Source organism: Mus musculus, chromosome 14, assembly GCF_000001635.26.
Source record: "Mus musculus strain C57BL/6J chromosome 14, GRCm38.p6 C57BL/6J".
Lineage (NCBI taxonomy): Eukaryota > Metazoa > Chordata > Mammalia > Rodentia > Muridae > Mus > Mus musculus.
This window is the reverse complement of record NC_000080.6, coordinates 29,205,718-29,228,035: the sequence shown is the minus strand read 5'-3', so window position 1 is coordinate 29,228,035 and position 22,318 is coordinate 29,205,718. Positions and strand designations below refer to the sequence as shown.

Genomic DNA, 22,318 nt, shown 5'->3' with positions numbered 1-22,318 from the left:
CCCTCAGTTACTTGAGACTGCAGGTTTATGTCATCCTAGAGATTTTGCTAGATCTTCTGGCCCTTGAGCTCCTGGAATCTACCTGTCTCTGCCTTCTGTACATCTGACACCATGCCTGGCTCTTTTGTGGGTTCTAAAGATCTGAACTCATGCTAACACAGGAAGAACATTGACTACTAAGCAATCTCAGTAGCTCATCTAAGTAAATTAATTTAGTGACCCAGTGATGTGGGTCACTAATGGAACCAAAGATCTAACCCAGGTATATGATGATATTATTATGCTATTGATGACCCAAAAGAGCAGGCAGCAGGAAGCAACTGAGCCAAACTGATGAAGAAAACTGGGTTCTACTCATAGTTTTTTACTGGGTTCTTGTGACTTGCAAGAGAAATCAATTTGTCTATTAATGAAAATCACAAAATATAAAAATAAAAATTGCCTTCTGAACATTAAAAACCATTCCTGGACTTACAAGCTGTTTTAATTTTTCCTAACTGAGCTGTATATAACCCAATAAAAGAGGCCATTTGATGTTTACAAATGGGCCAGAAATAAATTACATGAGAAATTGTTTCAGGTTGTCATAGCCTGAAACTCATGACCTTTATGAAAACAAAAGGGCCTGAACCTGAGAGCCACACGTGAGCTTTCTTCTTCCTGTTCTCTCTCCTCCCGGCATACCTACCTGCTGTTCACAAAGATGTGTTGACATAATATATTATGGATAGGAACAACTTTGAAAGGGCTTTATAAACCTTTTTTGATTTTGCTGGTCAAGGTAGCACACACCTGGAATTCCCGTATTCTGTAAGGAAAGGCAGGAGAGTCATATGTTTGAAGATAGTTCAGACTGCTAGTGAGAACCCACCTCAAAAAATTCCACCACATCTTAGGTTGGACAAATTAACAAGGAGTATACATTATTTATCTACATGATACTTACTGTACCCACTTGGGACTAGAATACACCATGAAGACTTTTACAGGCTCAGTTAGCTGTGGTGTTGGTGGCACGGGGCTATTGTCCCAGGTACTGGGCAGGCTGAGACAAGGAAAGTTCATGAGTTCAGGGTTAGATTAGAGAACATAATGTAGCCCATCTCAAAAACTAAAGAAAAAATCGTGATTTTTATAGACTCAATCTTATCTCAACAAAGTGTAAAACTAGTCTCTAGACCTTGAGATATATTAAGCTGTCTTAAGAATTACTGCTGTATCTACAAGTGAAATGCCATCTAAGCTTTGTTATTCATAGGTTCCCTTCAGTATTCCCCAAAGTATCTTACTTAGTTTGCACCCTGAAAAGAAGCTTACTAAATACCCACACTCCTCCTACCAGGTTTTCATTGTGCGGCCCAAAATCCCTTCATAGTCCTTCTTTCTCTGCCAAGTCTCACTTCCTATTAGTCTTTTGGGAGGAGTTGCTTCCCAAAGAGCAATAGATTTACAGGTCTGCTTCTGCATTGACACGCAACATATCATGTTGGCAAACAGAATCGGAGAACACACAGTGGAGAACCAAGGAAAGTGATTAATGATTAGGTAGGAAAACAGAGGATATGGGTTGTAGATAGTCATGTTAACAGAGAGGCATGTTGCTTTGCAATGCTTTTAACAAGTCCTGGAATCCTGAAGTGACTTAATTCTCAGTTCAAACCCCCTACCTCAACCCCCAGGTAAATCACCACGGGAATGAAAACACTACATGCTCTCTTTCTCTTGCTAAGCTCTCTTTAATCTCATCTTTGAAAAGCCAGTGGTTTTTCTTGTGCAAACAGCTTCATAGAAATGTCAAATCTGGCACCCATAGTCTATGCTGAAGGGGGAGGATTGGTACAAAAGGCTCAGTGCTTAGGGCCTGGCTTTGAAACTACTCCAGCTGTATTGCCAATGCTAATGTAGGAGGGGGGGGGATTACTGGAACAAATTGAAAGGTTATTCAGACTGGAATTTAGAATCTCAATAAAAAAGGCTTTTATAAGCCAAAGCCCTTGGAGTAACCGGATCATTTAAAAATACATCTTTTCTGTATTAAATGTAGTGTGACAGCCACATTAGAAATGCTGTACTCCAAGTATGCTCCTTAAACATTTCTAACTGACTTTTATAAGGCTAGCTAAGATCTCCTATTGGGGAGACTCCACAGCCCAACCCATACATAGTTTGCATTTCTTTGTTCTGAGTTTTTGATACCTGCCAAGTAGGTCTTTGCCTGTAGATCACTGCAGGCTGAGGGACCTCTGTGAGTTATGGAGTCATTACAAAAATTTGTTGAGCTAGTGATTTTCTTTTTTGACATGCCAGAGAATGGTCTTCTTCACCACTCACATGGTGGAGATCAAAAATCACACCCCGTCATCCTAGGGAGGGTACCTTTCAACAAGCACTGCTTCAGCCAAGAAACACAAACCAAAGCCACCTAACTGAAAGCGATGACCCAAACCTGTGACTCCCTAGCTGGCCTTTAATGTCTCTTATTTCAATGTGTTACTGGGGATAGAACTCAGAGCTTAATTACCATCTGAGAGAGACAATACAAACTCAGTTGTGGATATATATGCCTGGCAGAGTCCTCTTCTCCACTCCCCATCCCCAGACACTTTGCTCCTGGACTCAAATGTGGAGCATTCCCAAGTGGGACAGAACTGAAAACAACCACAAACAGTTGTGCCATGCATCAGAAACGTGGAAGTGCAGGCACAAGCATGCAGTGTCCACTGTACAGGCTTCCTCTCACATTGTTCTCTAGGTGGCTCAGTCTTCAAAAAGAGTCTGTGGTTTGCCATCAAGGTTGCTTTGCTGAAATCTTCTAAATATACCGAGCACACTCTGTCCAGAGTGCAGGAATATTCATAGGAGGCAATATTTATTTGACGTCTTTGACCCTGTTTCAGTCCTCACTTCTTTGTCCTTCCCCCCAACACCCCGGGGGCTAGTGTAGTTTCCTTTCCCAAGTTTATTGGCTGTTGGGTGACACTGATGCTGGTGGTGTCTTAGGAGTGATGTCACTGAACTAGAAAGATAAGGCAACTTATCTGTTGCTCCCATGAGATGCCTCGCTTTCTAAGAACTCCAACTTGGCTTTTTCCACAGTGTTTGTCCCCAGCCCCTCATGCCAACTTTGTTGTTATGATTTGGTTTTAGTGAATAGATGCCATCATAGTAGAAAAGTCAGAGGTCAAGAGTTTTAAATAATAACTAGACAGTCTGTTTTCTCATTGATATGTAATGTTTTAAAAATACTTTCTTTACTGTTTTATTCATTCATTCATTCATCCAACTGCTATATATATATGTATCCCTGCAGAAATGCATGCCATGGTCCATATATATGTAGAGGACAGATTTCAGCTTTTGGGAGAGAGTTGGTTCTCTCTCTGGTATTAAATTCAGGTCATCAGGTTTGGTAGGAGGTGCCTTTACCTACCAAGTCATCTTGTTAGTCCTGGTGATTAATATTTATTATCTAATACATTTTAAGTATGATTGTATTACTTTGTGTTACTGTGTGTATGTGTGTATGTTTGTATGTATTGTGTTAGGGGGTAGGCACTTGCATTCCATAGCATACATGTAGAAGTCAGAAGACAACATGTCGGGGTTGGTTTTCTTCCTCCAACATGTGGGCTCCACTGTCATACTTAGGTCATCAGGCTGACTTACTGACCCTTATTCCTAATTTTAAATCAGTATTTCAATGGAATTATAGTCACTTAATTCAACAGTTTGAGCCTCCCAAATAATCTTTCATAAAACCATTAAGTTAACTGTATTGATACAATTACAGAACAATAGAACGTTATCTTAGTTAATTGATGTAATTACAAAATGTTTTCTTTGTTAGCTGAAAATAAGTTGCTTCAAATACTATGTAAGTGTAACTAAAGGATTTTTGACTTGGGATGAGTCTACGTCTGAAGCCTCCTGTCTTGTTCATACCTGCCAATGGACTTTGTGCCTACTAAATATTTGAGTGAGCTGTTGTGGTTTTAATGAGATATGTCTTCATTGGTTCATGTATTTGACCACTCGGTGGCCAGTTGGTGGTGCTATTTGGACACATCACAAAACCTTCAGGAGATCTAGCTTTTGTCAGGAAGAATGCTACTGTGAGCAATCTTTGAAGAGTGATATCCTCACCCCACTTCCTGTTTACTCTCTCTGTACCCTGTATGTGAATACAATGTGATTGGCTAGTTTCTTGTGACCTGTTGTCAAGCCATTCCAACTACAATGGACCCATATACCAAATGAACTCTTTGTTCTACAAATTACTTTTTGTTTTACGATTTTTATCACAGCAACATAAAAGTGACTAATACCATGCTAGAGATGATCCAATGCTGGGAATGATACAGCTCTGGGAATCATGGTCATAGGCTGTCTTTTTTTCATGGAGATCTTATCAGAAAGAGCCATCTGTTGTAGTTTCGCTGTCTCCTGTGAGACAGCATCCTATTCACACACATTAAGGCTAAATCAACTGTAGTCTCATCCCTATATCTGAGTCTGGTTCCTCCGCTAGCTGAGCATTCTTTTGGCTTGGATGAATACCCAAGGAGGCACACTAGTGAGCTGCTTTTTTGTGTCAAAATAAAGCTTCCCTTTAGGAGCAGTAGACTCTCTTCCTGAATTTTAAATTCTGAGCTGTAGTTTCAGAAAAGCCATGCACCCACTAAGTCTATCCCATCCTGACATTTCAGCAGAAATTGAATACAAGTGGAGGGTACCTTTCTGTCCACATGAACATGTTCTCCTCAAAGTAGCTCCTCTCAGCCAGCCTGCCCACCATGAAGAGTCGACATGTGAAGTCATTGTGCTGCCAGTACTGGCCAAGAGTTGACCATCTGTCATCCATGCCTTGTCACTCATGAAACTCCCATGAGGTGTATAGTGTGGGTAATGTAAGTGGTCTATGGTTAAAAATCTGTCATTATTTAAAAATGGTATCAATTCTCAGAATTTTGTGCTTGGACTTTTTTGCAGGTTGCCAAACAGACTCCAGTAGCCTTTGCATCTTACTTTATCTTTTAGTATGTGTTCAGTTCCCTCTCAAAATGCTCTTATAACTGATTGTTGGGTCCACTATGGGAACTAACACTCCCAAGCTGCAGGCCCTTAGTCTCCGTGAGAGGATCAGTGGGAGGCCGTTTGATAACTTTTAAAGCTCACAGAGAGAAACATTATTTTTTTCTCCAAGTCTGCCAGAATCCCATGCTCTGTGGGCAACATAATGGATTTCATTCGGAGCCCTGCATAGGCCAACTGTCATGATATGGTTGGGAAACTTTCCATCAGCTACTGTGAACTCCACTGCTCTGTTCCCTACCTCTGTGCTGGGCTTCTCCATTCCTGGATGAATTTTATACAACACAGCCAACCATCCAGATTGGGATTTCACGCCCTGCTGCACTGTTGCCCAAGTTCTTTCTCTTTCAAAGGCCTCCTTCACAAAGTCCTTAATCTAAGTAATGCAGAGAAGGTGTATTTGGGGCTAACAAATGAAAGACAGCAAGAACCAACAACTTCCTGAGAATTATTGTCATTATTGTACTTCCATGAAGGCTGAACAATTCATTAGTGGGAGTTCTGACAAAAACCCTACCCCCAAAACATATGTAATGAATTCAGACCTCATTGGCCATGGTCCAGTCATTTTCTGAGGGGGTATTCTTGGCATTTTCGAGGTCAGAGGAGAGGTGTAATTTGAAGTTGGTCATATGTGTTTCCTGCATGTTCTGTTGGAGTTTGTTCATTACATCCATCGGATGTGCACAATACCTTTTAATTTCTAGACAAAGCTCAGAGACCTTGAAGATGTGGCTTGATAATGCCATAAATCTATTGCCTCAATGTACAAAATATCTATATCCTTGATCTGACATATGTCGAGGGCTCAAAGAAAAACCTAGGATGTGAATGGATATAAGTGAAAATAGGATTCTGGGTATGGTTTATGACAGACATTGTTTCTGTGGATGGAAGAGGGCTCTTGTTCCTTCCTCTGTTAGCTTTTCTTTGCAGTCCTTTCATTAGTATGTGACTGATGTTTCCAAGGTCTACCCAAAGCCACATCATAAGAGGTCCTTGATAGTTCAAAGCCATTTAGATGCATAGTGAATTGGACTATATGATACTCTGGCACACGCATGTGCACACATGGTTTGAAAGCCCCTGAGGGGCTGGAGAGCTCAGTTGACAAAGTCCTTGCTGTCTAAACGAGAGAGCCTGATTTTGATAATTCTCATGTAAAGAGCTGGCTCTGATGGCCCTGCTTATAATGAAGAGCTGGGATGCAGAGACAGGCTGTTTTCTAGACCTCCTTACCAGCTAGCCTAGTTCATGCTACAAAATCCAGGCCAGTCAGCCCCTGTCTAAAATAACAGTGTGGGCTCCTTAGGAATACCACCTGAAGTTGACTTGTGGCACCCAAACACACGTGTAAATACAACTGCATTTATGCAAACACATATACCCCTAAGCACATAAAGTCATAATTAAGGTAACAAAAGAAAGCCCTTCATTAAGGTGTATTGCCCAAGTCAGAATATTACCACATGAGATGCTGGAAGCAAGAGGGGTTTTATGACCCATCTCTCCTGGATTTGTGCTTTGCTGATGTCACCAGGGAAGGGAAAAATGTGACATGCCTATTGTTTGTCAAAGGGACTGTTCACTCAGTGGAAAGTTCCTCCAAATGATTTCATCTTCCTTTGCCTTTTGAACTCAGACCACTCCAGTCATCATGACTGAGGTATGTGACACCAGGTTCACCCACATCCACAGAGACTATGGACACACCTTGTTTAAACATGTGAGGCACTGCCTTCATTGAACAATAGATAAGGTTATGGCCTAACAAGAAAAAATTTCTCTTAAAGTCCAAACTCAGAGCTATGAACATAACATAGTTTAAGAAGACCAGAGGCCTTATATCGCTGGCCTTGAATCAAGTAAATAGCACACAAACCCAACCAATGAAACTTCTGTATTTTTGGCTTACTAAATTTTCTATTCCAAGTCACAGGTCTCTGGTCACAAGGAGAAGTCACTGGTATTAGATATCTGGAGTTTCTGACCACCTAGCCTAGTTCCTGACAAACATGGGTCAATCAGACCCTGCCTAAAACAACAATGTGGACTCCTTAGGAACACTACCTGAAGTTTGCCTCTGGTTCTGAACACATATGTATGCAACTACACTTAGCCAAACACATACAAACCCAAGCACACAAAATAATACTTAAGGTAACAAACGAAAGCCCTTCCTTAGTGGGCATTGCCTATCTCAGAATCTTAACACATGGGATACTGGAAGGAAGATTAGACAAAAGTGAAGCCTAGATGGACAGTGGACTACAGCTTTCTGTGTGCATGATCTAATAGAATGGCCCAATTCTTTGAGACCATTTAGGTTTTAGATTACTCATTGCTTGACTTATATAAAACTACTTAGCATACAATAGTAGAAAAGACAACACACATGCATGTCTCTTCCATTTATTTACAAGTATTAACGGAACATATATCATTGGACAGACAATGAACTGTTGGTACCAGTGGGTAGGTAGCACAGGTCAACAGTGGTTATTGAAGATGCAGAAGTTTAGCAAGCCTTGCAATTGCAAGGAGACTTTAATAGCAAATTGCTTAAGAGCTATAAAGAAAAGGTTGAACTGTTTTTGAATAGCAACAATAGTAAACACCATTTAAATGGCTTTGAAAAGGTTTGTTCATTAAATATTGCAATAAGATGCAAGTGGAGTAATTTTATCCAGAAGTGGGGATCCAGCCTACTTGTGCCATTTATGTCACCATCCAAAATATGTGGACTTCATGACTGGTAGGAGAAAGCCAGAGGCTTCAGACTTTCATAAAGATGTTTTCTTGGCCAGCTAGGAAGAACATGTATCGCTGCTGTTCATTCCATTGGCCAGACCCCAGCCACATGGACCCAATGTATCTCCAAGGGATGCTGGGAAACATCTTCCTCATTAGTTTTCAGGAATAGGGAATATACCAGGCAACAGCTTGACTTTAATTGAAGACCTCATTTAGATTCAAGGCTTCAGTAGGAACTCTGTAGTGAAGTAATTTTTAACCAGTAATTGGAATATTAATTGCTAACTACATTAAAAGTGTAATGAACATTGTAAATACGTTCAGGAATCTTACATCCGTTAGTACACATTTGCTACGATTTGGGAAGCTGTTACTTAGAATATTTAGTTAAATCTCCTTACCTGCAATTGAACATGCTTAAAATTCACAGGCACATCTGAGAAGCTAATTTAACTGCAATCTAGGCAACCTGAACAACTGGTTAACTGTCTGCCGTCCTTCTGTGACTACTTAACATATTTGGATACAAGGTAACTGAACTGTTTGCCATAACATAATGAACACAGGAAAGTTCGATGGAAAGAGCCCGGGCTGTAAACTCACAGGAGGCAAAATTCTAATGTCATAAAGTAACATGATTTTTCTCAAGCTAATTTATCCCTTGAAGGCATAATTCTCTTGAGTAGAAAAAAGCACTTGGTTTGCTGCTGATCCCTGGTACTAGGGGTGAAATTTATATTTTCCTGAGTTCTCAAGAATGAGAACTTTCTATCTCACTAGGTAAGTCAAGTAACAAGTTTCCACAAAGCCCTATAGCTTAAGTTAAGATGGTCTAACTTTTCCTCCGATTGCAACAGTTCTGGAGGACTCCCCAGCTCAGTGTTTTTACAGTAGATACTCTGACCTTCTCACCATAAAAATGGCGACAGCATCATGGTTCAAGGTGGGGATCTGCAGTTTGAAGACCTAGCAGTAGACACCTCCTATATATTTCTATCTCATTCCTGACAGAATACCACTGTTCACCTCACTGACCAGGAATGGGTATCGTGATCATGGCTGAGCCACCTGCTGACAAATAAAATAGATTTCCTAAGATTAACGTAGACCAATCGTGATTCCTAAGTGGGGCTTGGAGGAGTCAGGACATCTGCACACAAGATGGGATGAGAATCAGTGTGTAGCTAGGAGCCCAGCAGCACAGTGAGATAAGAAGGAGGGCACGTAGGATCCTATTTATATGCTCCCAATACCCTTCAACTGCTGGTCCATCAGCTAGATACTGATGACAGTCCTGCCACTTGGAAAGATTGTGTAGGAGGATATAAAGTACTAGACATAGGGGTCAGCCATTTCTCCCTCCCACCCTCCATCTTCATGCTATGCCATCAGTGTGACAACTTAGGAAGCCACACCTTTGGGTCTTCTTATTTGTTTGTTACTGCTTGTTATCAGGATGGGTGGCTGTGCTGCGTGTGGTAGCACTTTTGTCATATAATGTATGGAGGTCAGAGGACAATTTTGTGGAGCTGGTTTCAAGGATGCATCTCAGGTCCAAAGGCTTGTGAAGGGAATTGCTTTATCCACTGAGCCATCTTTTCAACCTCCAAACATTGGGTTTAATGAAAAAAAATGATCAGCATAATATTTGGAGGAAAGGGAGGAAGGCATAATATACTAAGAATAGGATCTGGGGATATACCCTGGCTCAAATTGTGACTCTGCCACTTGCTTGTTAGCTGACCTCAGGCAAGATTCCAGAATTTTGATGACCCCACTTCTTCATCTACAGAATAGAGATTGTTATGATATCTATCTCTATTCATTCCCTTTTTCTTTTTTTTTTCAGTTCTTATTTGGTTTTTATTCATAATCATAAACTTAACTTTGCAATCCAGCTAGACTTGAAGGGGAATGAACCCAAAGAACTATGGAACCCAAAGAACTTCAGTGAGAGCAGAGATGACAGGGTATTGCAAGCAGATGGAGTAGGGGTACTCTCCTGAGCTACAGAAGGAATGGTTTGATGGGTAAAATGCCCGCAAGTCAAAAGAAATTAGAAGTTGTCCACAGTTGGAAATGGTGATCTTCTTGCTGGTCTTGCCATTCCAGGACCCCAAACGCTTCATGGCTTCCACAATGTTCATGCCTTCTTTCACCTTCCCAAAGACCACATGCTTGCCATCCAGCCATTCAGTCTTGGCAGTGCAGATAAAAAACTGGGAACCATTTGTGTTTGGTCCAGCATTTGCCATGGACAAGATGCCAGGACCTGTATGCTTCAGGATGAAGCTCTCATCCTCAAATTTCTCTCTGTAGATGGACCTGCCGCCAGTGCCATTATGGCGTGTAAAGTCACCACCCTGGCACATGAATCCTGGAATAATTCCGTGAAAGGAGGAACCCTTATAGCCAAATCCTTTCTCTTCAGTGCTCAGAGCACGAAAGTTTTCTGTTGTCTTTGGAACTTGGTCTGCAAACAGCTCAAAGGAGACGTGGCCTAAGGGCTCATCATTGGCCGTGATGTCAAAGAACATGGTGGGGATGACCATGGCTGCAGCAAGTGGCGAAAAGGGACAGTGGTGTCTCTCATTTCCTTTTTCTGTTGTGACTGATAGACTTCAGTATGGTGGCTTGAACCAACTCAACTTTATTGTCTTCTAGATCTTAGTCAGAGACCTGATGGGCAACCTGTATTAGTGTCAAGACATGAGCAAGAAACTGGTGGAGTCTCTTCAGGAAGAATTTGTAGAATGGCTAAATCTGTCAAGAAAACAGCAATTCTGACCCTCAAATGCTCTTCTCTTTTCCATCAACCTGTAGCTAGGTTATCCTGGTAAGATTATTGGACCTATTTTTAAGGTTTCTGGTTAGCTATCTTAATTCTACCAGCATCATCAACCCCTCTTTGTCATATAGCATATAATCACAAATTCCTAGACATTACATGGGAGAGGATACAGAGTATTCCTAACACTGTTCTTTAGGAGTGTTGTGATACCTAAATGAGGCTGTCTATAGGGTTTGGAATACTGCTGATCACATAATCAGATAGATGCTCACTAACTGAATCCATGGTGTCTTGTGACTTAACAAATTTGTTTTCGTGTGGGTGGTTTGGCTGATGGTAGTTCTGTCCCAAGGGATGCTATATTGCCTACTGCTAGGAGGGATGATAAAAGGGATTCAGAAAAATCAGAGGCGGTTCCACCTTGCTTTTAGAAGCTCAAATTCATGGTCTGAGATGCCTTTGAAAGTATCTCATTCTTCTGTAGAAAATATGGCTTGTGCAAAGCCATTGTTACATATAACAGGAATGAAGCACAACCCTCATAGAAACATGACTGATAGAAAACTTACAAGCCACCTTCCCTGCATCACCTTTGATTTGCCTGTGTGAGAGAAGAGATGCAGGGTGTGGTCAGAGTGACAAACTGAATTTTTTTCTGCTCCTGTTAAAAAGATGACCTTGTATTTTGGTTATCCATTTATCAGATATAGATAAAAGTCACATGTATCTCAAGGAGAACTGAGCGAGGTGAGCTGCCACAGCTAAAGTCCATGGCCCATAGTGAGGGCTCAGCAATCTGTGTAGGTCAGGGACAGCTGCAGTGTCCTTTGCACACACAGAAGACCTCATTGGAAGTGATCACAGCTGAGTATTATTTGCCTGCTGGTCAAATGCCAAGAAGTGTGTGGGCTCTGATCATTATTTTCAAAAGCCTGCTGTCATGCAGGTCAATCTTAAGGTGGATGTTTATTCCATTAAATCTTCCTCCAGATTGCATCATGTATAACCATGACATGAACATGTCTGGAGAATGCAGCCATTGTTTGAGTCTTACATAGAGCAACAATGGTTTCTGAATCTTTGTGGTGAGGAGGCTGGATTTGCTGCTTGAAGTGGATTGTGACAAGTAGGCCAAGGGGCAGAGAGAAGAAAGCTGTGGTTTCTTGATTGGAAAGAAATATGCTATGGGCCCTAGAGGCATCAGGAAGAATATCTTGTCTTGGATGGTTTTCATCCCACAGTGGGAAGAACTGCAGATAAAGAAAAGGCCGATGAAAAACAAGATGATCTTGTAATGTCACCCTGCCTGGGGACAAGGCTTCTATTGTCTGCAGACAGTCCATGTTCATCTGTGTGAGACTGATGAAAGCATGGCTTTATTCAAGACTTGTTTAGAGGAAAGACAAGAAAGCCAAACTCTTTTTTAGAGGTGCATGGAGCTATACTCTGTGTGTGGTGCATCCTAACAAGAGCTAGCAGGGTTAGTGGTACAGTTTTCCCAGAGAACAGCTCACCTTGGTCAGCTTCACCTACACCCCCAAGGTTCCTTCATGGACTCAGTAAAACCCAAGAGTCTATAGCTCCTCACTGTTGATGGCAGGGATCATGGTTAGAACATACAAATTGGTGAGGCTAATAGTTTGCATTCAGAGTACTACGTAAATGGTAAAAGCTGCTGAGCCTTCTTGTATGGTGGTCACTGGACTTGCTGGGTGACCAGGGACAACAGTGACATTTTGCCAGTGCCATTCTTTGGAGTCTTGAACTCATTTACTATCATGGCTCTTCCCCATTCCTGGATCATTCATACCGAGTCATGGGTTAGGTGATCACTAGGTTAACAAGGATGAACTCACTAGACTTGATGTGATACCAGGACTCTAAGGCACATTACAGCCCTATTCACAGTAGTCAAGGCTTGGTAACCATCTAAGTGACCAACACTGAATTAATGATAAAAGAAGGAAGTGATATGTGAGGGGGGGAGGGAGGGAGGGAGGAGAGAGACAGAGGGGAAAGAGAGACAGAGACAGAGAGGAGAGGGAGAGAGACAGAAAGAGGGAGAGAAAGAGTAGAGAGAGAAATAGAGAGGAAGAGGGGAGACAAGTTCTGGGCAAGGTACAAAATAAGAGAGAATAGAGAAATGTTCAATGGACTGAAAAAAACTGATGAGCACCAGTCAATTATCATTATGAAAACACAAACTAAAATTTCACACACACACACACACACACACACACACAGATACATACCTCATCTTTTGTTCCTCAAAAGTCTGGTGTTGTGTTCTTATTAATTAATTTTTAGTAGTTCTTTATCTGCTTTAGAAACCAGTTCTTTATTACATGTATAGATTCTGAAAATATTCTCTTTAATTATGTCACTTGCTTTTGTCTTTCTTTTAATAGTCTCTTGATAAACACAAGATTTTTAATTGTATTACAGTTCATAATCATCATATTTTCTTTATTGATACTGTTCTCTTATTTTCATTTCAAGATATATTTTTCTATATCCCAAGTGAGTTGATGTTTCCCAATTTTATGTTTGTTATATTTTTTCTTTCAAAATATTTTATGGAAAATATTCTCATAAATGTTTGCCCTCTCCCAATTGCTTTCAGATCTCTCACCTTTTCACCAATCCAAACCCACCCCCCCCCCGCCTCTGTCTCTCTCTCAAACAATACAGGATTTTTTATATAGGAAAAAATCACAAAACACACACACACACACACACACACACACACACACACACACACACATGTACAAACAAACAAGCTGGAGTGGGGATGGTGGATAAAAACTCATAAACTCACAAAACCCAAAACCATAATAGACAAGCAAGAGACCAGTAAAAAATGCCCAAACAATGAAATATGAAACAAAGCATCTACAAAATGCCATTGAGTTCATTTTGTGTTAGTTAAATATGGTTTACATACCTAGTGAGACTCCACTGGAGAAAACCAGCTTTTCCTTTGCAAGTGAATGTCAACTGAAGCTAGTGTCTTGGTTAGGGATGGGAGCCTACGTCTAGACCTCACCTCAGCACTGAGACACCACCTGGCTTGAACCTGGGTGGCCTCTGTGCATACTGCCACGATTGCTGTAAGCTCACCTGTGCGTGTGTCCCATTGATGGCGACATCCATCTCCGTCAGCTGGGACAGTCTCTGGCCTCCTCTGCATAGCTCCCTGAGCTCCAGATGAAGACATCCCGCTACTGGACACTGAGTATTCTAAGGTCCCATACTTTTCATTTATATTTTAGAGTAAACATTGATTCCTATAAAATTTTCTTCTAGAACCTTGAGATTGAATTGATAGCAGAAATTGACTGGAAGAAATCTGAAATATATTTCCAATGTTAAACCTTCCCACCCATGAACTGTGTGTCTATATCTTTTCTTTCTTTTGTATTTTATAGTTCAAGCTTAGAGAGCTTATATTCCATGTATTATAGAAGGTATGCTGAAATTATGGTCTGTTAAAAAATATGTTTGCTATGTACTAAAGCAGTAGACTTCGTGCATTGATCTTTACAATGAACTGTTCAATTCACTTAATGATGCCATAGTGCAGACACCCTTTGTCTTCTTCTCTGTCGACAGTCATGGGATGCTGTCTTCCAGCTCCCTTCCCATCTGCACAGCTTTTGTTTCTTTAGCTTCCCTGTATCTCCCAGCACAGGGCTCCACAGACAGGACTATCCTCATCTTGTGTGACCTCAGGGGAAAACTATCTCTGTGTCACCTCCTTTGTTTTGCTTTGTTTGAAAGCAGGAGTCATTTTCGAGCTATGGGGATATAATCCTGTTTCCAGGTTGGAAGTATTTCTGTTGTTCGATTCCATCAAGCATTTCTGAATCTACTAGGTTTCTTATGTATTTTTGGTGTCTATGTATGCATATCTATGCATATCTGTATATATGTACACACACACACACACACACACACACACACACACACATATGCTTGCACATTCATGTGTATACAGGTTGATGTACATGCTTGTTAGGGAGCTTTCACCTGGCCTTTTGTTTGTTTGTTTTCTTCTGTTTTATACTGAGACAGTATCACTCATTGGCCTGAGGCTATCCAAATGTACATGGTTAGTTGGTCAAAGAGCCTCAGTTATACCTGCCTTGTCTCTGCCTCCACGGCTCTAGGATCACAAGTGTGCACTACCACACCCAGATTTAGGCCAACCAGTTCTGGCTCTCATGGCTGGAAACAACCATTTTACTGTTGAACGGTTTCTCCAGCCCTTCTTCCTCTGCATCTTTTAAGGCCAGTGATTACATTGTTTGGTTTCATGGCAGGAATCACATTTTTTTTCAGAACATGTTAAGTTTTTATGTCTTACTGCAGTTAATTTGCTACAGTTTTCAGATCTGTATGTTTATGCCAGAGGGAAATCATGTTGAGAAATATCCTGTTTTATGATGCCTTGTTGAGTTTTTTGTTTGTGCATATGTTTGACTTTGAGGGAGGGCTTCACTGTGTAGTGCAGGCTGAGCTAGATCTCACTGTCTTCCTGCCTGCACCTGCAGATTATTGGCATTATCTGTATGGAACAAGATACCTATTTCCTTTCCAGTTTTTATTAGGGCGTGTTGATTTCAAAAATGAGTTTCATAGCATTTCTTCTTTTTGCGTTTTCTGGAAAGACTCAAGTAAAATTGTTATTATTTCCTTAATCATGCAGAAAAATCCAATGGTAAGCTCACAGGGGACTGCGGTTACTTTGCGAGATTATTTTTCATTATGGATTCAATTACTTCACTTCATATAAGACTATTGTGATTTTAGTTTTCGATCTTGAACTAGCTGAGGTAGTAGATTGTACTCACTGTGCAGTGTCCATTTCCCACAAATTCTCATATTGATTGGTCTAGAGATGCTCTCCCAGTCTCCTTGCTGTTTTTTGAAATCTGCACGACTGTCCTCTCATTCATTCCTAATACAGCTAATAGCATTTTCTCTAACCTTTCCTAAATATATATTGCTGTGAATTTCTTTTGTGAATCTTCAAGAATTTGGCACTGGCTTGGAATTTTTATATCTGTTTCTTCTTGTTATTGGTTTCTATTATTTTTACTTCCTTCTTCCCATTTCCTTTGGGTTAAGTTTGACATTTCCCAGCATATATAAATGTGCATGTATGCATATACACATATTTATATATACATATACATGTATATGTGTATATATGGTATGTATTTATATGCATATGTATGTGTATGTCTAATGTATAGGTGTAGGTAGGTGCATGTACAAAACAAACAAAAAGCATGAACATCAGATGGCTGACTTCACCCTCTGTTTTGTTCTGTTAATTAGGGACATCGTTTTCTCTCCAGCTGCGTTAGTGTGCTTCACTTTTACAGATCATGCTCTCATTTTCATTGACTTTAAACTATTTTCTAATTTTCACTGTGGACTTTTGTCCCAGGTATCATTTAAAGCATATCTTTCTGTCATAGGCAATTTCAACACCAGGCTTTTCTAGTTCTCTTTTATAACTTGTAGCTTATTCCACAGAGACAGTATATACCCTTTGTGTGTTAATAACTCCTGCAAATACATTTAGGCTTGCTTTATGACAAGCATATGGTGTGTTCTGGGTGGTGACTCTTGAACATTAGTAAACAAAAGGCATTTAACAACTGGTGATTGTGATGTTCTGCATATGACAATGATAGTCAAATCTCTATTATTATTGATGGCTTTGTTCACTTCATCAATGTACACTATATGTATATGTATATGTATATGTATATGTATATGTATATGTATATCTATCTATCTATCTATCTATCTATCTATCCTTTGCTCACATTTGTCCCTTCTGTTACCTTCTCTTATCTTTCACCACTTACTGGTCCATTTCTTAACCCCCATAAGCTCCCTTTTCTTTTATGTCTTATGAATGAAGAAATGCATACATATCTATAAACATTATGTCCACATATAAATCTGCAGTAATATATAGAATGGTTGCTTTGTTTTCTCCATACCTTTTCTTGTTCCCTTTGGATGCTGTTTTCCCCTCCCCTCACTTAGTTCCTCCTCTACTTTCAAACCCTATATACATATAAATTTTAAATCTAAAATATTTAGCATTCTTCTAAGTCTGGCTTTATTTTGCTTAACACAACAATCTCTGGTTCTGTCTATCTTTGTGAAAGTGCTGTCCTTTCATTTTTTTCCCTTATGGCTAAATAAAACTCCATTGTGTAGATCTTATATTTCCTTTATCCATCCATCCATCCATCCATCCATCCATCCATCCTTCTGATGATGGGCATCTTGGCTGGTAATGATGGGCATCTATGCCACTTCTATATCTTGGCTATTGTGAATGTTGTGTTAAACACACATCTGCAGGAATCATTGGAATAGTATTACTTAGAGTTCTGTGGGAATGCATATTTAGGTACAGCCAAATCATACAGCATTTTATTTTCAGACTTTTTTTAGTAACTTCCACGTGATTTCTATAGCATCTGCCAAGTTTATATTCCTACCAACTGTGAGAACATAGGGTTTTTTTTTCTCCTTTCATCTTTTAGCTTTTGGACTTTTCTAGACAATAGCCATTTTGACTTGATGAAATATAATCTTAATAAAGTTTCAATTTTCATTTCCCTGATAGCTAAGGATGTTGAATATTTTCTTCCCATAAGTATTGGTCATTCATTTTTCTTTGAGAAGTGCTAGTTCAATCCTCTTGCCCATCTGTTAATTGGATGGCTTTTGTGTTGAATTTTTAAAGCTCTTTAGATATTCTTGGCATTAGTTTCCTGTGGTGCGGTGTGGTTGTTTGCCTTGGGCTCAAGGAACTAATACCAGGAGATCTCAGCTTTGTTCTCAGGTGATGGACTCAGCTCCTTGCCCCCAAAGATGGGGCTGCAGCTCACTGAAGCCTTCCCTTCCCAAGCCAAGATCCTTTCTCTTGAATTTTGTAGTGTGTTGGTGCCCAGGCTTTCTGTGTCTGTCTCTAATCTTGGTATTATGCTAGACTCTCCCCAGGCTACCCAGCCTGATACTATCTATTTTGGGAACCCTTATTCTATCACAGTCTTTAAGAATGGATTTCCACCTCAAGATGGTGTTTTATCACAGCCCTTTAAGATTTGGGGAATTAAAAAAAAATCCTTTCCACTGCTGTCCTTTCATACAAAAGGAGTCACAGTCTCCCAAAGCCTGAATGGGCTCAGGCTGTGAGAACCTTGAGCTTATCCTGTTGAGGGAGGACCAGGCTTCCTTTCGCATTATTATTTTTACTCCATAGTTTAATTTGGATAGTGTCTACTGATGTCCCCTCCAGATCATGTTGCATTCTCTTCTTTGTTGCTTACTCTTTTATTAATTCTATATGCTGAATTTTTATTGTGACTAGCTTTTTTAAGTCTAGTAATTTCATTCATTTTTATTTTAGTAAGATTTATTGGTTGTACGATCATCAGCTATTCTCTATTATGTTCTGCTCCCTCTTCTTATGACTCTCCTTCCTCTACCACCAATCTCCTTCTACTCTCATGTAGTATCTTTATTTTTTTCTTTTCTCTTTTATATTATGTTTTTACTTACACAGACACTCACACACCTGCTGAAACATTCACTGCCCATATGTTTATGGTCTTAGGGATGATCACTGTTTAGATAACCAATTAAAGGTCTTATTCCTGGGGAAGACTGATTCTCCCTCAGTCAACCATTATTAATTGTCTGTTGCAATCATTAATTACCCTTCATCTAGAGGTAGGACCTTATGATATTTCACCATATGTCATCTGGTATAAGAGCAGCACGTTATTAAAATTTCATAGGTGCAGTTTCCCCATTATATATAGAAAACATAGACTCTCTGCAGACATCTTGGTTCTCTAGCTCTTAAATGTTTTCCATCCTCTCTTTGTGACTCCCTGAGTCTTAGGTGTAGGGGTTGCATTATAGACATATCAGTTGGGGTTGGAAACTACATGATCAAACATGCTCTGCATTTTGACCAGTTGTAGCTTTCTATAATGGTCTCTATTTGCTGCAAAAGGAATTATCTTTGATGACGGTCGAGAGCTATGCTTGGGTTTAAGCATAAATATTCATTATTATGCAGTTAGGTATTATACTTATAGGCTTGGGGAAGTGGCAGCAGTTGATTCTCCTCTGGGTTCCATGGTCTTGCCAGCCATGAGTATGTTTGTAGAACCAGACCTGAGTCCAATTAGACTAGTGTTGGTTACCTCCAAGATAGAAATGCCACTATCACACCTTTGTGGATATCTTGCGTTGCTGGTCATTGTTGTATTTCATGTTTTCACAGCTAGGCATTTTAATATTGAAATAATAGCTAGAGTTCATGTCTGATTCCTACAGTAACTGGATCACAGCAATCCCCTTGTTTTACAGTTATCTGGTTATTAGCGCGTTCAGTAATTCCTGATTGCTTCACTTACAATGTATATGAAAAAGTGTTGAGGCTTTGGAGGTTCTGTCTTCCTCTTGAATTGAATAAATTCTACATTAGGCCTATAGAGTTCAGGTACTATCTTTATCTAGTTATAACCAGTTTAGTTTATAATTTGTCTTTACTGATAGGACACAGCCTTTACAGAAGTTTCTACCAAAATCCTAGAGTTTTACTTATGCTCTCTCTTCCTCAATGAACTTTAGTGTCAGGGTTTTATTCCCTAGCATATTTTATCTGCCAGATTCTTGGCAATCTTTCTTAGCACCTACTTCCTGCTTGGCTATGGAGTGCATCATAACATGCATGTATCTTGGACATTACCAAGTGTCTTAAGGGGAGAGCGGTTTATGACTTTATTCTCTGTAATTCCTGTTCTCTTGGGAAACTATAGCCCCAAGCTCAGTTTTCTCTCTTTTTTTCCCCCCTACTAACTCTAGTTTGCAATCTAGCTTTTACTTGTTCCATAAAATGGCAAATTCTATATTGAGCTAATGGCAATGGATGCTGGATTTTCTCCCTGTCGTTCTCTTCATGCTGGGATTTGGTGTCTTATTTTTTTTTAAGATTTATTTATTTTATGTATGTGAGTACACTGTCACTCTCTTCAGATACCCTGGAAGAGGGTATCAGATGTTTATAAGCTACCATGTGGTTGGTGAGAATTGAACTCAGGTCCTCTAGAAGAGCAGTCAGTGCTCTTAAACACTGAGCCATCTCTCCAACCTTGGGATTTGGTGTCTTAACTCAAGAGTTGTTCATTGGTCCATATGTTTATCTGTCTGTTAGTCTATGTTAAAGAGATGTCCCTAGTATTAGCATTTATAAAGATAGGTTATTGACTCTGCCCTCAAATTGTATTATTTTCAGTTCATTCTTTTAAATAGAAAGATACTGTCTCATTCTGAAAGTTGGATTCCATTTGCCAGTGCAGTCTGTGCAGTCACTGGGTGAGAAGCTTCCAGCTACAGCTATGTTAATGAAGTGCATAGCACAGCTATGTCTTTCTCTATGCTTTCCCACTTCTAAGTGTTATCAGTAGGAGCATTGCCTCTTTCTCAGAGTGGTCCTGAAGTTGTTCCCCGAAGTACATGAAGTTCTATAAATGCAGATTTATAGGTATATTTACTAACTTACAAAGAAATATTCACCTAGGCATTAATCTATTTATTTACTTACTTACTAAATATGTATAAGAACTTTACAAGTCTTAGTCTCTATCTAAAGAAAATGTGCACAGCTCACTCATTTTCTGCATATTACCTTCTGCACTTAAGGGTTCAGCTTTGCTCTTCTCAGTTCTGAAGACACCACAATGAACAAGTTAGAAGCAGCTCTTGAAACCACCATGGTTTCCCATGGAATCCACATAGGTAGAACCCATGACCATGTTCAAAATAGAATGTATTTGTAGAATACTGAGGAAGATTTGCCCTGTGGAGCTTCACCAGAGCTTTCAGTGTGCAGCGGCTCTCTTCAGAAGGTCAGCTGGAACGTAGATGTGAGAGCATCCCTAATTGGAGTGGTCACACTGGATAGTTTGCCCCTTTGGGGAATAAATTAGATTAAAAGGGAATATTTAATAGACCACAGCAAGGCTGTCCCTTGGCCATGCAGTGTCACACCTTTTGACAAGCGCTGCTGCATTACAGGATCAAAAGTAATTGAAATCTTCTTTAAACATATCCTTTGGTTTGATTTTTCTAAATTGAAGTTGTCAAGAGATCAAGAAATAGAACTATTAAGATGCTTTAAGGATTTTACAACCATTTGATCTACCTTACAGAGTCGGTTGGTAATTATTCTGAAAGGACCAATATGATAACAAAGAAAAGAACAGATTTGAGAATCATTTATGTGATTTTTTTTTTTTTTTGGTGGCTACATATCAAAATGACTGCCTATACCTGCATACACATTTGTCTCATATTCACAGGCTAAGATAACTTCTAAATAGTCAGAAAAAATATACCTACATGGAATTCATGTTGCCTTCTGAATGGAATAGACTCAATGATGCTGGCCACTCACCCATCATTTGAATGCTAGTCAATGCTTTTGTCTATATACTTCTTGTTAAAAAGGTTGTTCTGAGCTCTTGTCTCAGAGCTAATTTTAAAGACTCCATGTATGTCCAAGTTGTTGTACTTGTACTTCTGCCTTGAACCATCCCAGTCAAGATAAGATGTCAGCATGCTTTTTCAGTCATTCCTACCTTCTGTTCTCTCTTTGAGGTCACATTATGCTGTCTTTATGTTTAACCCAGAACGTGTCAAAGGCTCGGTTAACCTAAAAGCATCAAAAGGGTCCATAACAAATGTGACAGAGAAGGATTCAGGAGACTCTTTGTTGGGAGAGTTCAACACTCGCCCTTGTGAAAATGCCTAGGATTGCCACCCCTTCAATTTTTGGTGTCTGCATCTGGGCAGAGCCAGGACTGAAGAACTATGCATTAAATGTCTCAGTCTTCAGACTATAATTGAGGCAGCTGTTCAAAGGCAAGCAATGTCTCCCTTGGAAAGGAAATACTCAGGTATTTAGACAAACACTTGCATAGAAGCAAGAATGTGCAAGCAATGGCGTGGATCAACTGCATTACCGTGTAATTGAAACTGACTTTATGTTGGGTTTCTTCAATGTCAAGGGCCCCTTTCTTTCCACTCTCAAAGCAATATTTTCCGTTCTCATTCTTATCTTCATTTGTGTCTCTGCTTCCTTAATCATCTTCAAATGTCTGTGGGTGATGTTCACATGTCCCGTTCTGTTTTTAAAATCTCATTTGTTGCCATTTCTTATAGGGAGAGGAAGTATTCTGTTTAGGCTACATGTTGGAGGGTGAAAAGTGTTTACAGAGCCATCATCTGTTTCTCCTGATCTGGATCTATTTGATGATGTCATTCTGTCATTTCACACGATCTGGACAATCCAAAGCACCCAGGGCAGAATGTTTAGGGTGGCAAACAAAACAGGGTTTTATAATTAACTAGAGAGTTGGGATAAATCTAGTGATACATACTTTTAAAATTACATCTATAAACCTAACAGGAGAAGATGGTCTTCACTAATGTATTCTTTAGTGATCAAAGACTGGCTTTGAGAGATATTTGGTGTCCCTAAAGCTTGTGCATGGCTAAGATATGGATCTGAATGAGAGGTCAGCTTCTGAATTTTGGGTTAAGCTTGCTCCAGACCAGGGATTTCAGAGGGAT

General features: G+C 39.8%; 1 protein-coding gene and 1 pseudogene across 5 annotated transcripts in view; one reads left to right on the top strand and one right to left on the bottom strand.

Annotated features, from left to right (window-relative positions):
- The window catches only part of Cacna2d3 (calcium channel, voltage-dependent, alpha2/delta subunit 3), an 817,833-nt gene that overhangs the window by 494,740 nt on the left and 300,775 nt on the right, over window positions 1–22,318 (top strand). The gene's annotated exons all lie outside the window — the stretch shown is intronic.
- Gm6043 (predicted gene 6043) lies at window positions 9,692–10,433 on the bottom strand (annotated as a pseudogene).